This window comes from Prionailurus viverrinus, chromosome B3, assembly GCF_022837055.1.
Source record: "Prionailurus viverrinus isolate Anna chromosome B3, UM_Priviv_1.0, whole genome shotgun sequence".
Taxonomy (NCBI): Eukaryota; Metazoa; Chordata; class Mammalia; order Carnivora; family Felidae; genus Prionailurus; species Prionailurus viverrinus.
This window is the reverse complement of record NC_062566.1, coordinates 122224931-122232785: the sequence shown is the minus strand read 5'-3', so window position 1 is coordinate 122232785 and position 7855 is coordinate 122224931. Positions and strand designations below refer to the sequence as shown.

At 41.7% G+C, this 7855-nt stretch overlaps 1 pseudogene; it reads right to left on the bottom strand.

Moving 5' to 3' along the window:
- Nucleotides 1-3803: 3803 nt before the first annotated feature.
- On the bottom strand, nucleotides 3804-4524 carry LOC125168140 (zinc finger protein 346-like; annotated as a pseudogene).
- Nucleotides 4525-7855: the final 3331 nt, after the last annotated feature.

Below are 7855 nucleotides of genomic sequence, written 5' to 3'. Positions count from 1 at the left end.
TGGACTCCTATACAGCATGAAAAAAATGAACTTCTGAGACACACAAAAACATGGATGAATCTCATAGACATAATATTGAGCTAACAAGAGTATGATTCCATTTTTATAAAATTCAAGAGCAAGAAAAACTAATCTATGGTGATAGAGGTCAAAATAGTGTTTACTTCTAGGGGATACTGACTAGGAAGGGGAATAAGGGAAATTTCTGGAAGCTGGAAATATTCTGTATCTTAATCTGGAGGGTGACTTCCCAGATGTACACACATATGTAAGGTTTCATCAAACTGTACTCTAAACATCGGAGCATATTACTAAATGTATCTCAGAAAGTTAGGGGCAAAGTGGTATTTCAAATAGACAATTTCTGGATATGGCTAACAAACAGGTATGTTTTCTCACCCACATCCATTCTTCTCCCTTAGTCTGGAAGAAGCTCCATAACTTTCTTCTTTTCACTTTCAGTCAGTGTGCTTCACATGGTGCTTACTCTTTCCTAGGCCACAAATCAGAGCACGATTTTCCTAGTTGCAGTAATTGGTTTAGGAATTGGAACAGGGCCAAGCTGGCTAATGAGTCAATCCCAGAATTTTTTTTTAATGTTCATTTATTTATTTTTGAGAGAAAGGGTAAGAGAGCGCACAAACAGGGTAGGGGCAGAGAGAGAGGGAGAGAGAAAATCCCAAGCTGACAGTGAAGAGCCTGATGTGGGGCTTGAACTCACGAACAGTGGGATCATGACCTGAGCTGAGATCAAGAGTTGGACGCTTAACCAACTGAGTCACCAAGGTGCCCCAGTCCCAGAATTTTTTGTTGGAACTAGTAGAAAAAGATATTCTGTCCATTGTAGTTGCCTATTCATCAGGATATAAGCCTGGAGCTGCCAGAGGCCATCTTGCTACCTTCTGGAGACAGTCTTGCTGAGAAACAGGCTACACAGGAAAGCAGACTGAGATTAAATTCCTTCTGATGACACTGTGTCAGAATCTGGATCTAGCCATCCCTGCACCAAAATTTTTCATTAGATAAATCAATACATTTCCTGTTTTAGCTAACCAGTTTAATTTCAGTTTGTTATAGTTGTAACTGGAGTCTAATACACTAGGAATCTTGGGTAAAATTATCAGACTATGGGGGTGGGGCTTGGAGTATAAAATAACCATTGAGCCTCATCTGATCTATTTTGTGACCACTAGTTCTGTGAGCCCATGGCCCTGCCAGAAGGAGGGTGAGGCAGGTCGAGGGGTCATGTGGGAAGGATTTTGGTCCTTGTTTGGAAAGGGTTCTGGACTAGGAATCTAGGGAACTGGATTCCATGCTCCATTTTGTAGCTTATTGGCGTCAAGACCTTGTGCAAAATACTACACCTCTTTGAACCTTTTGTACAAAACGGAATATCATTACCTAGCTCAAAAGGCTGTTATGCAGATAAAATTCAAGCTTCCCAACTTCTCCAGCTTGTTCATACCCTTAGCTGAGTTAGTGCTTACATCTTTGGCATTCCTGCTGTGCCCTGTATAACCCTCTGACCACAGCCATAATGATCTTTAACAGTGTATGAGCTCTCCAAGGGAAAGAAAGCATTCATCTCTGTGCCCTCTTGCCAACAAGGACTTCAAGTAGGGACTCTAAATTCAAACTAAGAGGTCTTATAGGCCAAGGACCCTTGATATGGCAGACCACCCACCCTTCTGCCCTTCATTTCCTTGCCAAATAAATGAGGCTGATGCTGACATCCTGAACAGTTTGCTGAGTGAAGAATAGGAGCTGAGGCTGCCTGGGTACCTTCCTCAAATCTGGCTGTCCGAAACAAAGGTTAGACAAAGGGCCCCTGAAGCCATCAGACTCATTCCTTCCCTAGCTCATTTATGGGTCATAGAAAAGCTTTCTGCAAGAATCTCTAGGCTTATAAGTCTATGGAACACACCTAGTTGTATGTAAGAGCTATGTGGGAAAAGGCCATCTTTCCTTACACACCCTCATTCATTCATTCACTCATTTATTCATTCATTCAACAAATACTTCATGACACACCCCTCCACATTAGAGAAGTGGAGATGAAAGAAACTAGGTCTCTGCCCTGAAGGGACTAGCCCGGAGAGATCCATATTGGACACAGCCTCCATTTTGGCTTCCCTGTCTGTCTCTTGTCCTATTCCCATGCATTCATTCTCCACCTAACAGCCAGAATGATTGTGTCAAATAAAGTAGATTATTAGCTTAAACCTTATGAAGACCTCCATAAGGCCCTCCATGACAGGAGGAAGTGGACGAGTTGATGAGGTTCTATTAAGTTTAGGGCATGTAGGAAGGCTTCCACAAGATTGACAAGTGATTTAGATGTTTATCTCTGTATCGTCTCCTAATATCAGTATTTAAAGCCTTGGGAACCTAACAGGGATGAGGGTGAGGGTCAAGACACACATACTAGATCCAATGGCAATATAGCCCCAAATCCCAGTCTGGCCTCTGGGACGAATTCTTTATTTAGATGCTTCAGTGACCAAGAGACAGAGCATGAGCACATGCACACACACCCATGCATGACAAATAATGGCATTTCACAGACAAAGGGAAAGGCAATGCGGGGGAAGAGGCCCCAAGAGAGGGTAAGGGCTTCTTTGACTCAACGAAGAGGGGCCTATGATGGTGGCACTCCTTGGAATTCTTGTGTGAAAGCTACGAGGAAATATCCACTCCCAGTAAAGTCCCAGGGCACAAAACACAGCAGAGGTAAAGAAATCTAGGTTTGAGGCCTGGGGAATATCTGTTTCTTCGCTGCATAAACCTACACCAGCTCTCCTTTCTTTCCTTGAGGGCCCTATCTTGTTCCCTGGGACCCAGGAATCTCCCGGTGGATGATGGGAGAGGGCTAACACCACAGCAATCTGGACAGGTGGTCTGCTGCACAAGGAAAAAGAGAGGGCCAGTGGAGCCAAGGAGCGGCAATGAACCTCTGAGCTGGCATCAGGCAGTTTGCCTTTAAGGGCACAGAACCATGAAGGGAACTTGCATGTGGGACTTTCCCACATGACCCTGGGACAAATGATGAAGGAGAAGAAAGGCTTCCATTGGAGCTTTCCATGATGTCACTAGTCTCCAGCTCCAGCTTTGCCCCAGCTTCTGCAGATCCTTAGCACCATTCAGGAACTGTGGAGAAGAGGCAGGAAGGGTAGCATTGTTCTTCCAGGACTATGTCACTGCTCCAGGAGGAAACGTCACAGTGGGCAGAAAGCTATACAACTGGCCAGCATCTGGTCCCAGGCTCAGGAAAGTGTGCCCATTTTAGGGAAATGGGGAGTGTCATAGTAGCTCCAAGCTTCTAAGCTTCTATGGGGCAGCCACTTCCTTCTTTCCTTTCCCATCTAGGCCAAGGTCTGGTGTGAAAGCTCCAGATTTCACTGGATCTGCCTAGAGTGCAGGGAGAACTCAGTTTTTTAACTGCAGACTGGTTCAAAACTGACCTGCAAAGGAAAGACAGGCCTGGGTCTCAAGACATATGGCTCAAAAGGGCTAGGGTAAGGGGAAAGCCATCCTCCAGTTCTTGAACCTCCAGAACCATCCTGTGAGTTCCCAAGTCTTCTTAAGATCCATCCCTTTCCCTTTTCCTGCCCTATAGAGCCCATTCCAAAGGGGAAGAGAAAGGGTGAATTTGCCTGGACCAATCAGAGGCTATCTGTGGCTTACTCCTGCCTTAGGCCCATGAATTCTCCAGGTACAAGAAAGGAGGAAGAGAAGCCAAGGGCTGACCATGGTCATGGGAAGCTGATTCACGGCTGATTTAACCTGGGGTGCCCACTGGTGCACTATCTTATACATCTTGCAGCTGATGAGTCAGTGACAGCAGGGTCTGCCAGCCGCTCCTAGTGTGCCATGAGTTTGAACCTGGGTTCCTTTTTCCTGTGTTTCTTGCCCACATAACGTCCTCAAGCCATGACAAGGTCATTGAATGTCTCATGGCAGAAGCTGCAGAACTTGTCTGGGTCTATTATGTCTCTATTCTGAGGCAAGGTTTCCACCTTAGTGGATTGCTGCTTCAACTTTCAGTTCTTTGGGTATCTTCCCCAGGTAATGTGACTGGGCCAGAAGAGGGGAGGAAAAGGTCATGTGACAAATGGGGCAGCACTGGTTCTTGTCTTTGCTTCTGCTGTTTTTCTGATCTGAGTCAAGCTTCTTTGTTTCCCCCTTTAATGTCTCCATTCCATGGACTGCTAGGTGTCACTTCACTTTGTTGGCATGTTTTTTGCCCTAATAGTGTGTCAGCTTGTGGGACTCAGAAATGAGTGAGGCACAGCAAACCTTACATTGGGTATTGATAAAGAGACACTGGTTCTTCTGGATCATGTGCTCCAATTCCTCCCTCCCCACTGGTTGGGCCCAGGACACTGCTTCCCACAGGAAGCACGTCCTCTAGCAGTCTAAGTGCACCCCATCCTGTTCTGTCGTTCTTGATGCTAGGGAGCTGTCATATTGCCTGGCCCCTCCACTGTCCTTAACCTCCACGTTGCCCAACGTGGGACACTCCATCTTTCCCACAAGCTCTAACCTGCTGATGGCCACTCATAAATCTTGGTTTCTACTGTTGTATCTTTAAAAAAAAACAAATAAGGGGCTTCTGGGTGGCTTAGTTAAGCACCAACTCTTATGCCTGCTCACGTCATGATCTCCTGGTTCATGAGATACAGCCCCACATCCAGCTCTGTGCTGACAGTGTGGAGCCTGCTGAGGATTCTCTGTCTCCTTCTCTCTCTGCCCCTCCCTCCCTCTTTCTGTCTCTCTCTCTGTCTCAAAAATAAAAAATAAACATTAAAAAACACAAATAATATATAATAAGTACTGCCAACCCTTTCTGAGTGCTTAACCACCCCCACCCCCAAAGCACAAACAGTCATTTGACCTTCTTACGAGATCCATATGTCAGAATAGTCTTAATATTGTTATTCTCCTTTCTAGTTGAGGATGTGCATTTTCTTTGAATTTAGTAACCATGAGACTCTCCTATCTTTTCATCCTGTATAACCCATTAAAATCCATTTCCCATAAAAATTAAAATATGGGCTTGGAATGGTAGTCATAGTCCAAGTCTGGGATAACTTCTGGGGAATAATTCTTCACAGCTCTGCCAACCCAATCTCATATTTGGTTAACAGAATGGGGTTCAAGAGTCCAGAAATCTGTGAAGGCTGGCTAAAATAATGATATAAGGTAAAAATCAGCTTCATTTTTAATAAAAGCCAGTATTAAAACTTGTTACTTATGATAAAAAACGCATTATCTGCTTTAGATAATTTAATCTTTAGAGCAATCCTATGAAGAAAACTCTATTAATAGTTTCCAGCATCTTGCAGTTGGTGAAACTATATCATAGTAACTGTGGGATCTTGGCCATGTTACTTTGCCTCTTCAAGTTCCAGAGGTAGGATCCAAGCCTAGGTTTGTCTTCCTCAAAGCCCATAACTCTTAACCACGGCAACTTCTCTTATCCACACCTAAGCCACATCTGGCTTTAACAGCCAGGAGTATAAAGATAAAGACAGATGCTAGCCTCAGAAACTGACCTGTAATGAATGGGATCAATCAGTGCCTATTAGAGTATTTGTTTCCCTTATGTTTTTCTAGGACTGCGAATCTTTACATCCATCTCTCCTTACTGGATTGCAACTCACCCTTGGCTTGCCATGATTTCTTTTCCAGCTGCTAACCTTGTGCACCATGGCACTGAACGCTGTCTGGCTGTCCCAAGGAGAGGAGGCTGTGCAGAGCATGGCATCTGACAAAATGCAGGTCATTTCTCTGAGTGAGCATTATTCATTTCTGTCGGTTAAATTCAGAGGTAGCAGCCTGCATTTCTCCCACTGGGCTGCTAAGAGGAACTGCAGAGCATGAAGAGACGTTTTGAAAATCAAAATACTATGCTGCATTCTCCCATGTTGAGAAGGGCATGTCAATTCATCTCAGCGAGACCTCATGGGGCAGAAGTTTTGTAAACACACTACAGTGGCCCTTGGGTCCTAATTTAAAATATTTCTGTTCTACTTTATTCCAGGCACTTGCTTTTTTGTCCCTGAACCAAACCCATAGTTTGTATTCAGTAGGAAAGGGAGGGAGAGCATGGCCATTTTATGTTTATTCTTCCTTGAGCTATAGACTCAACCTTAAAGGCTCTTCAAATTGGAGAAGGGTCAGGGTAAAGGAGAATTCTCCAAAATATGATCGTTTCTATTTATAAATTATTGTTGTGTTACTCATTAAATCTATTTGTGTCCCTTGCATTTCCATATGAATTCCAAGATTAGCTTTTCAAATTCTGCAAAAAACAGTGCTTTTAATCTGTAGATCAATTTGGGGAATAATGTCATCTTTTAAGATCTTATCTTCTACTTCATGAATATGGAATGTGTTTCCATCCATTTGTTTCTTTTTAAATGTAATTCAATAATGTTTTATGGAGGCACGTGGGTACTCAGTTGGTTAAGCATCCAACTCTTGATCTCCGTTCAGGTCATGATCTCATGGTTTGTGAGATCGAACCCTGAGCTGGGCTCCGTGCTGACAGTGCAGAGCCTGCTTAGAATCCTCTTTCTCCCTCTCTCTCTGAGCCCCACCCCTTTCTCTCTCTCTTTCTCTCAAAATGAATAAATAAATTTAAAAATGTTTTATTGATTTTAATGTAAAAGTTCTACACACTTCTGTTTAATTTATAGAATTTGATGCTGTTATAAATAGAATTGTTTTCTTAGTTTCATTTTCAGAATGTTCACGGCTAGTGTATAGAACTACTATATATATTTGTATATTGATCTTGTATCCTGAAACCTCGGTGAAATTTTTTATTAATTCTGGTAATTTTTCATGGATTCTTGACTTTCTATATACAAAATCATCTTTTGATAATAGAGGTAATTTTAACTTCTTCATTTCCAATCTAGATGTCTTTTCTTTTTTTTCTTTTCTTTCTTTCTTTTCTTTCTTTCTTTCTTTCTTTGTCTTTCTTTCTTTCACCTAATTGGCATCTGATATAGAGATAGTTTCAATTCTCCATTTCCAATCTGTATGTCATTTATTTCTTTTTCTTGTCTAATTGCCCTGGTTAGAATATCCAGTGGAATGTTAAATACAAGTAGTGAGAGCAGGCATCTTGTCTTATTTCTGTTCTTGGGCAGAGAAAATAGTCTTTCACCATTAAGTATGATGTTAGTTATGGGTTTTCCTGCAAGTTATCTTCTACTATTAGGTCACTGGGTGTTTTATTTCATGCAAGATCATTTGATTTTGTCAAATCATTTTTCTGTATCCAGTAAGATTACCATGGAGTTTGTGTCCTTTACTCAATTAATATGGTATATTATGCTGACTGGTTTTTCACATGTTAAAACAATCTAGCATCCCTTGGATAAATTCCACTTGGTCATTGTATATAATCCTTTTTGTATGTTGAAGGACTCAGTTTACTTCATTTTGTTGAGGATATTGTGCTGATATTTGTAAAGGATATTGGTCTTTAGTTTTCTTCTTCCTGTAATGTCTGTGGTATGGGTATCAAAGTAACTGCTCTCCAATATTTTTTGGAAGAGTTTATGAAGGATTGCCATTATTTGTTCTTTAAATATTTTACAGAATTCATCATTGAATTCTAGACTTTTTCTGGTAGGAATGTGTTAATGTACTAATTATTAAATTTGTTTTAGTGCTTTTCAGATTTTCTATTTCTTCTTAAGTTTTAGTAATTTGTGTTCTTCTGGGGTTTTGTTCCTTCATCTAAATTACCTAACTTGTTGGTATCCATTTGTTCATAGTGTTCTCTTAGAATTATATTTATTTCTGTAAGGTCAATAATGATGTTTTCTTTTTAATTCCT